We start from the raw sequence: 13,125 nt of genomic DNA on the forward strand, positions 1-13,125 counted from the left end.
CAAAGCCCTAAGCCCTGCCTAGAGGCTGTATTCTGCCACTTTCCCTACTCCTGCAATTGTCCCTCCCTAGGCTAAATACAGAATGTATCTGACACAAACAGCAAAGCCCAAGATTAGCAAATAGAAGGGCTGTTAGTATGGTGGTTCAGCATAAGCTCCAGTATGAACACTACAGGACTCTGATTAGCTAAACTACCCAGGCCTGGAAAACTGCTTTCTCCCTCCAATCAGAACTGTCCCTGAGTTGTGTAATGGTATCAGTGAGCTGAGCGCACAGCACCTGTCCTTTTATAACCTCTGATGAGGTAATGCAGCCAACCATAGCACATAATACATCACCCAGCTTTGCGCATAGACTTTCCCCTGCTCCTAGCATTGTGATGGTATGTTCATCCAGCTCTCCTATGAAGCGCACATAATACATCACCCAGCTTTGCGCATAGACTTTCCCCTGCTCCTAGCATTGTGATGGTATGTTCATCCAGCTCTCCTATGAAGCGCACATAATACATCACCCAGCTTTGCGCATAGACTTTCCCCTGCTCCTAGCATTGTGATGGTATGCCTTTCAGCTAACCCCCAACTTACTCTGTGATATTTATGACCTTGTTTACTTAGTCTTGATTGTATGCATCTGGTCCACCCTTAATTCTCTGACCAAGATGAGCAGAGACCACTCCTCTCTGCTCCACACCTGACCGCACTTAGTTTTCCATATATTGCATAGCACAAGTCTGCAGGACTTTAGTCTGCTGTGTGATTTCTAGAAGTGTGTTCTAAAAGTGTGGATTACATTAGAATTAAAACCTGAATTGAACCTGAAGGGAACTGAAGGGAACTGGCCTGTCACTGCAAACAATGTTTCTGTTTGTTGTCACTTTTACCCCTATAATCTTTCACTTTCTGCTACCTCCCCCAATCCCCACACCAAGTAAGGAACTGTTCATCTCCTCTTCAATCCTCCCCATCCATCTCACCTCCTCCTCAGAACTGTTCCTTAACATACAATCCTCTGTCTCAAAGCACAGGCAGCCCCCTCACGCTCTCTCCTGCTCCCACCTGCTAACACTATCTCTGCTCCTTCTCACTGCTGGTGATATCTCTCCAAATCCTGGTCCTCCTCACCATATTACCACAGTCATTTCTACCTCCCATCCACGCTCCATCACAAACTTCCGTAACCTCTCTAACCTTATACCCATTCGCCCAGCCCCCGCTTCCCCAGTCCCACTAACAGGAGCTCTGTGGAACGCTCGCTCTGTCTGTAACAAGCTTTCCTACATCCATGATCTTTTTGTTACTACCAAACTTTCCTTCCTCGCCATCACCGAAACCTGGCTCACCCCTTCTGACACGGCCTCCCCTGCTGCACTCTCTTACGGTGGCTTCCACCTTTCTCACACACCCCGCCCCAGCAGCAAGCATGGTGGAGGAGTTGGTTTTCTCCTGTCAGATAACTGCTCCTTCACCCCAATCCCACTGCCACCCTCTGTTACCCTCCCTTCCTTTGAGGTGCACTCTGTGCGCATCTACTCCCCCTCCAACCTCCAACTGGCTGTCATTTACCGCCCCCCAGGGCCAGCCACCATCTTCTTTGACCACTTCACCACCTGGCTACTTCATTTCCTTTCTGCAGACATCCCCACTATCATCATGGACGATTTCAACATACCCATTGACACTTCCCTCTCAGCTGCCACTAAACTTCTATCTCTCTCTTCCTCCTTCGGCCTCACTCAATGGTCTTCTGCAGCCACTCACAAAGATGGTCACACACTGGACCTCATCTTCACCCGCCTCTGCTCCCTATCTAACCTCTCTAACTCGCCTCTTCCTCTCTCTGACCACAACCTTCTCACATTCTCATCTCTCTCCACTCCATGTCTAGAGTCCCCACCCCACAAACTTTCACACCCTCGCAGAAATCTTAAACATCTTGACCTACATTCATTCTCTGAATCCCTCCTCCCTCTCACAGACATAAGTTCCATACACAATGCGGATGACGCTGCCGCTCTATATAACACCACAATAGCTGTAGCTTTGGAATCTGCTGCCCCACTTACACATACCAAAGCTCGCAAAATCAACAGACAGCCCTGGCACACCAGCCTGACCAAAGAACTGAGGCAAGCTTCCAGGGCTGCTGAGCGCAGATGGAAAAGATCCCACTCCAACGACCACTTAATCGCATTCAAACAGTCCCTCACTACTTTCAAGACCGCACTCGCCACAGCTAAACAAACCTACTTCTCATCTCTCATATCCTCCCTGTCTCACAACCCTAAACAGTTATTCAACACCTTCAATTCTCTCCTCCGTCCCCCAGCACCTCCTCCCTCCTCACTTATCTCTGCTGAAGACTTTGCCTCATTCTTCAAGCAGAAGATTGATAACATCAGAGACAGTTTTGGTCAACAAGCCCCAGAGCCCTTCCTCCCGACTTCCCTACCCTCCACCTCCAAAACCAACTACTCCACCATTACAGAAGATCAACTCGCCACTCTACTCTCAAGATCGCATCTCACCACCTGTGCACTTGACCCGCTCCCAACCCACCTAATCCCAAACCTCACCACAATCTTCATCCCAACCCTAACCCATCTCTTCAACCTATCACTAACAAATGGTGTTTTCCCCTCAAGCTTTAAACATGCCTCCATCACACCTATCCTCAAAAAGCCCTCTCTTGACCCATCCTCTGTATCTAGCTATCGCCCTATATCACTTCTCCCCTATGCCTCAAAAGTACTGGAACAACACGTCTACCTTGAACTGTCCTCCCATCTCTCTTCTTGCTCCCTCTTTGACCGCTTACAATCTGGCTTCCGGTCACACCATTCCACTGAAACTGCCCTAACTAAGGTCACCACTGACCTTTTAACCGCCAAGAGCAAGTGACACTACTCTGTTCTCCTCCTCCTCGACCTGTCGGCTGCCTTTGACACAGTGGACCATTCCCTATTATTACAGACCCTCTCATCCCTTGGCATCACAGACTTGGCCCTATCCTGGATCTCATCATACCTAACAGACCGGACATTCAGCGTCTCCCACTCACACACCACCTCCTCACCTCGCCCCCTCTCTGTCGGAGTCCCACAAGGTTCAGTCCTTGGGCCCCTGCTCTTCTCCATTTACACCTTTGGCCTGGGACAGCTCATAGAATCTCATGGCTTTCAGTATCACCTCTATGCTGATGACACACAGATCTACATCTCTGGACCAGATATCACCTCCCTACTAACCAGAATCCCTCAATGTCTGTCCACTATTTCATCCTTCTTCTCCGCTAAATTTCTGAAACTTAACATGGACAAAACAGAATTCATCATCTTTCCCCCATCTCACGTGACCCCCCCAACGAACCTATCCATTACAGTAAATGGCTGCCCACTCTCCCCAGTCCCACAAGCTCGCTGCCTCGGGGTTATCCTTGACGCTGATCTCTCCTTCAAACCACATATCCAAGCCCTTTCCACTTCCTGCCGACTTCAACTCAAAAATATTGCACGAATCCGTTCATTCCTCAACCAAGAATCTGCAAAAACCCTAGTCCATGCCCTCATCATCTCTCGTCTTGACTACTGCAACCTCCTGCTCTGTGGCCTCCCCTCAAACACTCTCGCACCCCTCCAATCTATTCTAAACTCTGCTGCCCGACTAATCCACCTGTCCCCCCGCTATTCTCCGGCCTCTCCCCTCTGTCAATCCCTTCACTGGCTCCCCATTGCCCAGAGACTCCAGTACAAAACCCTAACCATGACGTACAAAGCCATCCACAACCTGTCTCCTCCTTACATCTGTGACCTCATCTCCCGGTACTTTCCTACACGCAACCTCCGATCCTCACAAGATCTCCTTCTCTACTCCCCTCTTATCTCCTCTTCCCACAATCGTATACAAGATTTCTCTCGCGTATCACCCCTACTCTGGAACCCTCTACCACAACACATCAGACTCTCGCCCACCATCGAAACCTTCAAAAAGAATCTGAAGACCCACCTCTTCCGACAAGCCTACAACCTGCAGTAACCACCGATCAACCAACCGCTGCACGATCAGCTCTATCCTCACCTACTGTATTCTCACCCATCCCTTGTAGATTGTGAGCCCTCGCGGGCAGGGTCCTCACTCCTCCTGTACCAGTTATGACTTGTATTGTTCAAGATTATTGTACTTGTTTTTATTATGTATACCCCTCCTCACTTGTAAAGCGCCATGGAATAAATGGCGCTATAACAATAAATAATAATAATAATAATAATAACCAATCACAGTAACTCCACTACCAAGATGGCTATAACATTACAGTAACTAGCAGGAAATCCTTACATGCATATAGGCTGTGTAACAGGTGCAAAACATGCAGAGCGGTGATTCATACTTCAAATCCGAGCACCAGCTAATGTTCATCGAGTGCTGAGCACATCCGAGCATCTAGATACTCAACTGATTTCTGAGTATCACCTAGAAAGTTCGCTCATCCCTAATGACCTCCCATGACTCAGTCGCCATTTCATCAGTTCTTTGTCCTTGGGTAAGGGGGTGAAGGAGCAAAGAGACACACACAATAGTGCTTAAGCTGAGTATCTGCATATAAACATTGCTATCAGCTCACCAAAGATAATAAGAATAGTGAAAATGCAGAGAATGACAACAGTAGGAACTGAACAGTGAAGTACACATCCCCTTAGGGAAGAGATTAGAGGAGACACCAGATTAGGTGACAACTGTGGCGCAGTTAATAAATACCCAACAGAAGGGAAACGTTGAAAACAAAGTTGATAAAATATGATAACATTTGTTAGAAAATATATTAAAAACAATAAAAAGGTAGTAACAAGGGAGAAAAAGGGCAAGAAAAATCCTCGAAATACAAGACCAAAGAATAAATATATATGCAGCGCCCCAGAGTCCTGGTCGTTGCAGTGATGTCGCTCTGCCACTAAGGGGAGTGATGTTACGTCTGATTGCACTAAAGGAGTTCGCCTGACCAAGTAACACACACACTGCACCTCACACCCCGGCCACCAGGGGGAGTGGTTCTATCTAGTAGGCCACTCTTCACGCTCTGGTAAAACTGGGGGTTGGACAGGAAGTGAGGGAGAACGTAGCTGGGAAGAGCTAGAGAGAGAACCTGTCAGGGGTGGGATCCTGGCAGCGTCCTAGAAAGAGGCAAGATCGTTACGGAGTTGTGCCTGTGCCTTACAGCGGCAGACTCCTAAGAAAGGACAAGAAGCGAGGTTTATTCTGGAGGAGTGAGGAAAGGAAATACAGCAAAAAGGAGACAATACCAGAAGGAGTCGTGCCCCAAGATCAGCAACATCCTTCTGAGGCGCGTAGCCGGTGGCCGGAACGCCGAGAAAGTAAGAGACTACACGCATTACTTTAGACTACGGCCGGGCAGTTAACCATAGGTTGGCTGTCTCATCATTACACCTAACAAAGACAACGGAGGCAAATTGTGGGAGAGGGGCGTCCCTAGGGTCCCTATAAAATAGCTCCAGGCCTACCCCGTCATACGGGTGCGTCCCATCCATATCATCTGGGGGACAGAGAGAGAGAACATCAGGAACATCCACGAAAGTTGTGAGGACTATCCCGTGGTGCTCAGCAAGGAGGTACTACAACACACACAGGCGCTAGAAGGTAGACACTGATTTCCACCTGCAAAGGGAACTCTGGATGTGCCTTTGGACCGGCCGGTCTCAGCCAGACCTGTTAACAGTACTCTGGATTGCGGACCCTGAAGCCTTCAGTAAAGAGGTAAAGAGACTGCAACCCTGTGTCCTCGTTATTCACCGCGACCTGCACCACGCACCACCACCTACAACTTTCATTGGACGCCCCTTAGCAGGGTCACGGACCGGGTCTAGCCACCGTGACAACCCCAGAACTGAGACAGAGAGGCCCGGTACCGAGTACCCCGCGGCCCTGCGTCTGGGGGCGCTCCATATACAATCATTTGCAATATATTATCCACAACCTCATAATAAATAGAACAAATAATGAATAATAGTAATTCAATTCTAATAGTAAAATGCAGTACAAAAGGTACGTCAAAAGTTGGTTACATAAACAAGTGTATCAAGTACATGCAGCAGAGGTGATACAGAGCAGTCCACCACACAAAAAATTGATAATTGCTAATGCAAAAAAATGACAATAATAATAATAATATGCAAAGGAACAATGTGCGTTGTGCATGTGGAAGTATAAATGAATAAGAGGGCTGATAGGAACACCAATGACCCACGGTTGCGTGGTAGAGATATGCAGATGAGGATAAAAGTAAATACATGGTGAAATAATAAAAACAACATGACGGAATATATATAAAACAAAACAGTTAATTTAGCAGGTAGATGTTTTTCGTATGTTAGCACAAGCGGTATAATTCTTACAGGGTAAAAAACCCCATTTAGGGCCCTTAGATCCGAAGGCTCGTTCGATTGGTGGTCCTTTGTGATGGTCATGGACTAACGCATCCCTCAAATTCTGCTTTCTTCTGTAAGTAATAGAAGGCTTGGATGTCGTACTCTTAGATACCATAGACTCACTCTTCAAAATTTGCCAATATTTCGAGAGATCATTCTTCATGTAGTTCCATGTTTCATGATATGCTGAGATGAACCTCACTTCTAGTGATGGCAATGGTTTGCTTTCAGGTTTAATACGATCTGTTCTAATGGTGTTTCAAGCTCTTGTCCAGCCTTTCTGGATAACATTTTTGAAGTATTCGCTTTGTAAAAATCTGTGTGCCAATTCTTCCGCTTGAATCTGAAAGGAAAATTTGTTAGCACAAAATCTTCTAGTCCTAAGGAATTGATCATAAGGAATACTATTATCAAGAGGCCGAGGATGTGAGGATGAGGCATGCATCAGAGAGTTGACCGCCGTGTTTTTCCTGAATACCTCTATGTGAAGAAATCCATTGTCAACTTTGAAGATCCAGGTGTCAAGGAATTCAACACTGGGCTGACTGTGATTGCAGGTAAGTTTAACATTTATGTAATTTTGATTGAGATGTTGAGCAAAGGAGAGTAGCGCTTGTACAGTTCCCTGCCAAATAATGAGAATATCATCAATATATCGAATCCAGGTTGAAACCTTTTCAATGAGAGATATAGGGTTAGTAAGAAAGATAGATCTTTCCTATTGGCCAAGAAAAGGTTAGCATATGAGGGCGCAAATGCTGTCCCCAGATCAGTACCTTGAAGTTGGAAATATAGGGTTTCTTTGAAAATGAAGAAGTTATACGTGAGGGCATATTCAAGCACAGTCATAAGAAACTTCCTGTTGTTTAAGGTGGTCATGTGCAAGAAACTTCTAGATGACTCGATGCTATCAGCATGTCTGATTGACATATATAGTGAGTTGACATCTAGAGTTGCAAGCCACATGTCATCCTCTACAAGGATGCCTTCCATTTTCCTAAGGACATCTCCCGTATCCCAAAGATAGGAGGGGAGAGACTCTACTAAAGGTTTGAGGAGAAAATCTAGATACTTACCTATGTGTTCACAGAGACCTCTGTTTCCAGAAACAATTGGGTGGCCTGGTGGAGTGATGGATGATTTATGCACTTTAGGAAGTAGATACAAGGGGAAGGTAATTCGGGAATCAATCCATTCATAATTTCTTTAGTGATGAGACCATTTTGAATGGACTGATTCCCTGTTCAATGTTATCCTGTAGTTGCCCCTGAAAGGGAGTGGTAGGGTTGAAGGACAGTCTTTTGTAACAATTCTGATCTTTTAATTGCCGGAAAGCTTCTCTCTCATTAAAGTAAACATCGCCATCCACTGACCAAAGACTATAAGAATAGGGAAAGCGAAAGAATATGACAGTAGTAGGAACTGAAGAGCAAAGTACATGTTCCCTGAGGGAAGAGATTAAAGGAGGCACCAGGTCAGGTGACAGCTGTGGCACAGTTAATAATCATAAAAGCAGACAAGGGGAGGAGTCGACACCTATAGCCACCATAGCAAGAGGCCAAACCAGAGGGAAGAATTGAGAGACCAGACAAGAGGGAAGAATCGAGTAAAGATGTTTTCGATTCCAGTGCTGTCCGTGGAACAAATGGGTAGCACTCGGACCAATGTTATTCACAGGGGCAGTGCAGATTAGTGATTTTTTTTCACTGACCAAATCTGCATGTGAAAAAAAATGGCAGCATGCACTAGTTTCTGCCGTATATCGGATGAGACTCACCCATTCAAGTCTATGGGTGCGTACATAAAATGCCATACGGAGCCACAGATTAGCATCCAATTTTTATGGACACATTGCAATTCTGTAACATAGGAACCTGTAAATTATTCATGACTGCTGCAGTAAAAAAAAAAACGGATTGTATGTGGATGACAAGTGAGAAAAAAAATTGTCCCACTTTTATGGATAAAAGTCGATTTTTACATCCTTTCCCTTCAACTGACTTTTTCATTAAAAGTGGTATTCACATTTTATTTTCTACGTCTTACTGAAACATTCATCAAAAGTTAAAATAAACATCAATTATGAATGAGCTCTCGCTGTTTGACTGAGTAAGGTGACGAACTTCACAGTCCGGTATATACACACCTACTAGGCTGAATTCAGATGCAGTTTTTGACCTTTTTAGGGACTTCGATTACTTCTGAAATCTGCCTGTCTTTCCTATTTGCAGCCACAAGAGGGAGCGTTCATCCCATCTCTTTCTAATAAAGGTGTGTAAAAAGGTTTCAAACTATCCAGTGCGCGATACCCAAAGGATGTCGCAGTGGTCTAGGAAGCACCAGAAAATGCCAGGGGGTTCAACCTTTTTTTTGGAGCCATCTGAACATTTTGGAGAAGTTGTGGTTAACAGTAAGTTTAAAGGAGTCATCTGGTCTTAGGGTAGAAGTCTGCAGTTTCTCTATGTGACTGAAGATTTGTGAGTCCTCATAGTACAGGAACTGTGCACTGCTAGGATTTTCCGGTGCTGCCAGTGGCGCGATTTACATTCTTCCGGACACATTCTAACTAGACGTGTCCAGCCTCACTCAATACACTTGCACTAAGTTAGGCTGCGCACGTCTAGTCGGCACATGACACAAATCACATAGTTGCAGTCATGCGCCCGCCACTCCTGGTACCGGCAGCAGTGAATCCGCCCAGTGAGGGCGAAATTGGGTGTGATGTGAAGATTCATAAGTCTGCAGTCACATAAAGTATCCTAAGGCCAGACAACCCATTTTAGGGGTGTGAATTTTGTATTTTTCAATTACTTAGGGATAGTGTGAGAGGAAGCAACAAAAGAGGTTACGGTATATAGAGGAGCATGACTATAGGCAGAGATCTTGTGTAATTTTCAGTTTTTTACCCTTCTGCACACTAACTGCAGTTCTGGAATTCTTTACCTGCAGTGGAACAGCACAAGGTTATTTTCTTCAGCAACAAAGCACCTGGAAAGAGAAGGAATGTATTATAATGATACTCATTTAATCCAGTTTTCTCCTTTCCAGAAAAAACAGCATAAATTAATAGATTTTTTTTTTCTTTAGCTAGGCTGATGCAATCTGTCACAGACAAACATGATAGCATTCCAGTAAAAAAAAATTGGGTCAAAGGTTGATGGATGGCCTACATACTCACGGTAAGTATATGCAGATGTACAGGTTAGGAGGTGTAACAAGAAACCAGCAAAGAAAAATTCTTCCAAATTAAAAAACATTCTATATATTATAGCAGAAATCTACATACAGTACATAATATGACTGCATAAGTAATATAAAGATAGATCCTTTCATAGATCTATCTCTTCCTGAGAACAGCAAAATCTATGTGACGTTTCGGTCTCTACAATTAGGGCCTTCTTCAGGTGGTTTGCCATAGACGCAGACACCCGGTAGATGTAAGTGATATGAGGAAGGAGCGATATTGATATCTGATTCCTACTTGCGACTAATATCAATACTCTCTCCTAGCACTTTACAACATCTATCTGCTGTCTGCATCTTTAACCCCTTTACCCCCAAGGGTGGTTTGCACGTTAATGACAGGGCCAATTTTTACAATTCTGACCACTGTCCCTTTATGAGGTAATAACTCTGGAACGTTTCCATGGCTCCAGGTGATTCTGATATTGTTTCCTCGAGTCGTGACATATTGTACTTCACGTTAGTGGTAAAATTTCTTTGATATAACGCGTTTATTTGTGTAAAAAATGGAAATTTGGCGAAAATTTTACAATTTTTAAGCTTTAAATTTTTAAGTCCTTAAATCACACAGATATGTCACACAAAATCTATATATATAATTACCTTAAATTGTCTGTCATCCACTTCCGTCTGGACGTCCTTAAATCACACAATCCACCGCGCCACACTGGAAGTACACCGACCGCCATATTGGAATACCCAAGTGATGGGTATTCCAATATGGCACCCGCTGGTGGTACCAGTCTGTCGCTCCCCGTCTCCCCTCCCTTCTGTCCATCTTTCCCCCCGCTCGTCTCCATCGCTCCCCGTCTCCCCTCTCTTCTTTCCGTTGCTCCCCGTCTCCACTCTCTTCTGTCCCTCTCTCCCCATCTCCCCTCTCTTCTGTTCCTTGCTCCCTGTCTCCCCTCGCTCCTCTCCGTCGCTCCCCGTCTCACCTCGCTCCTCCTGCTCCTCTCCGTTGCTCCCCTCGTTCCTCTCCGCAGCCCTCTGTCTCCCCTCACTCCTCCCACCAACAATCCTAGTGGCGGCGGTCATGTTGACGGGACAGAGTACTGATCGCCGCAAACATGGATGAGAGCAGGCGTGGAAGATGGATCCCGGAGTGCGGAGGTGCAAGGAGCGGAGAGCGGCGGAGACGGTGAGAGGTGGGGCTCCAGAGGAATATTGTATACTGTGATTGAGGCCTGATACTAACGCATCGGGAGGGTGGTGACGTGCCGATGGGGGCAGGCTTTGCAGCGTGCCCCCATCGGCACATCACCATCCTCCCGATGCAATAGCATGGGGCCTCCATCTAGTACTTAATAAATAACATTTCAAACATTTCTACTTTACATCAGTTCAATTTTGGAAACAAATTTTTTTTCTTTAGGAAGATATAAGGGTTAAAAGTTGATCAGCTTTTAAGTCCTTAAGTCACACAGATGTGACATATCTGTGTGATTTAAGGACTTAAAAATTTAAACCAGCGAGTTCTCATTTTTACAAACACCATTTTTTTAGGGACCACATCACATTTGAAGTCACTTTGAGGGGTCTATATGATAAAAAATAACCAAGTGTGACACCATTCTAAAAACTGCACCCCTCAAGGTGCTCAAAACCACATTCAAGAAGTTTATTAACCCTTCAGGTGCTTTATAGGAATTTTTGGAATGTTTAAAAAAAATAAAATTTACTTCAGATCCAATTTGTTTTATTTTCCCAAGGGTAACAGGAGAAATTTGGAGCCAAAAGTTGTTGTGCAATTTGTCCTCAGTACGCTGATACCCCATATGTGGGGGTAAACCACTGTTTGGGCGCACCACAGAGCTCGGAAGGAAAGGAGATTCTTTTTACTTTTTCAAAGCAAAATTGGCTGGAATTAAGATCGGACGCCATGTTGCATTCGGAGAGCCCCTGATGTGCCTAAACAATAGAAACCCCCCATAAGTGACACCATTTTGGAAACTAGACCCTCTAAGGAACTTATCTAGATGCCTTGTGAGAGCTTTGAACTCCAAGTGCTTCAGAGACGTTTATAATGTAGAGCCGTAAAAATAAAAAATCATATTTTTTCCACAAAAATGATCTTTTTGCTCCCAATTCCCAATTTTTTTTTTTTCCCAGGGGTAACAGAAGAAATTGGACCCCTAGAGTTATTGTGCAATTTGTCCTGAGTACGCTGATACCCCATATGTGGGGGTAAACCACTGTTTGGACACATGGCAGAGCGCAAAGAAAGGAGCGCCAGAGTTTACTGTTATGGTTTGCATGTGCCATGACTCACTGGGAGAGCCCATGAGGTGCCCAAACAGCAGAAACCCCCATAAGTGACCCCATTTTACGAACTAAACTTCTAAATGAATTCATCTAGGGGTGCAGTGGTAATGTTGACACCATGGGTGTGTTACAGAATTTTAAACCATTGGGCAGCCATGCGGAGAGACTTGGAAGGAATAGAGCGGCATTTGCCTATTCAAGTGAATGGGTCTGTGCACGTCAGTGTGTTTCCACGGACCGTGTGTCTGTGGGCAAAACACGCTGACATGTCCGTTATTAATGTCAGCACGGGCCACAAAACATCCAGCACACGGGCATACACATAACACACATGGATGTCATCCATGTGACACACAGTCAACGCCGGGAAAGAAGCGTTATTGTAAGTGCTGTTCACCGGTGCCGGGTGCTGAACACGGCTCTCATGATTCTCCCCTGCTTGTGCTGATCGCCGATAGAGCAGCAGTGAATGGTGAGAGCCGTGGTCAGCACCAGCTGCCGGGAAACAACGCTTACTGTAACACTTCTTCCCTGGTGCTCATCCTTATGGTACTGATGCAGCACACGCATGCCACACGTGTGCCGCAAGTGCAACATCCCATGTAACCGGTTGTTGCAGTGATGTTGCCTTCCTTTCGGGAGGATGATATCACGCTTGGAGGCAAGGGAGATTCTATCTATCAGGTAAGGCACTCGCATTCAACATATCTGAATCTAGGCCAGGAGGGGGAGCTCAAGACCCAGATTCAGGGAAACTCCCTTGCACTTTATGGATCCTGGTCTGGAGGAGGAGCTAGTTAGTTGGTCCAGGGAGACCAAGGAAACAGTAGTGGAGAGGAGGAGAGCAGTAGGATGTCTGGAGCAGACTTGGGGGCCGAGCAGCCATGAGGGAGCTGCTACCCCTGGAAAGAGAAGCAGAAGGAGAGTTGAATTATGGAGGAGCTTAGAGGGAAAAGCACAGAGGAGGAAGAGGCTCAGCAGGGGAACAGCGGAAGGACACCCTGGGAGCCAGAGGTCGTGTTGTTCTCCAGGACGCGCGACAGAACCGGAGGGCATAGTACTATATGTCAATTGCCTGTAATAAGTCTGAGGTGAAGCAGTGACCTTAAGAGCCGGGTCATCTAAGAGATCCTATAAACAGACTGAAACTGCCTATCGTACAGTTATCTGTCTTAGGACA

This window comes from Ranitomeya variabilis, chromosome 1 (assembly GCF_051348905.1).
Source record: "Ranitomeya variabilis isolate aRanVar5 chromosome 1, aRanVar5.hap1, whole genome shotgun sequence".
NCBI classification, from domain to species: Eukaryota; Metazoa; Chordata; class Amphibia; order Anura; family Dendrobatidae; genus Ranitomeya; species Ranitomeya variabilis.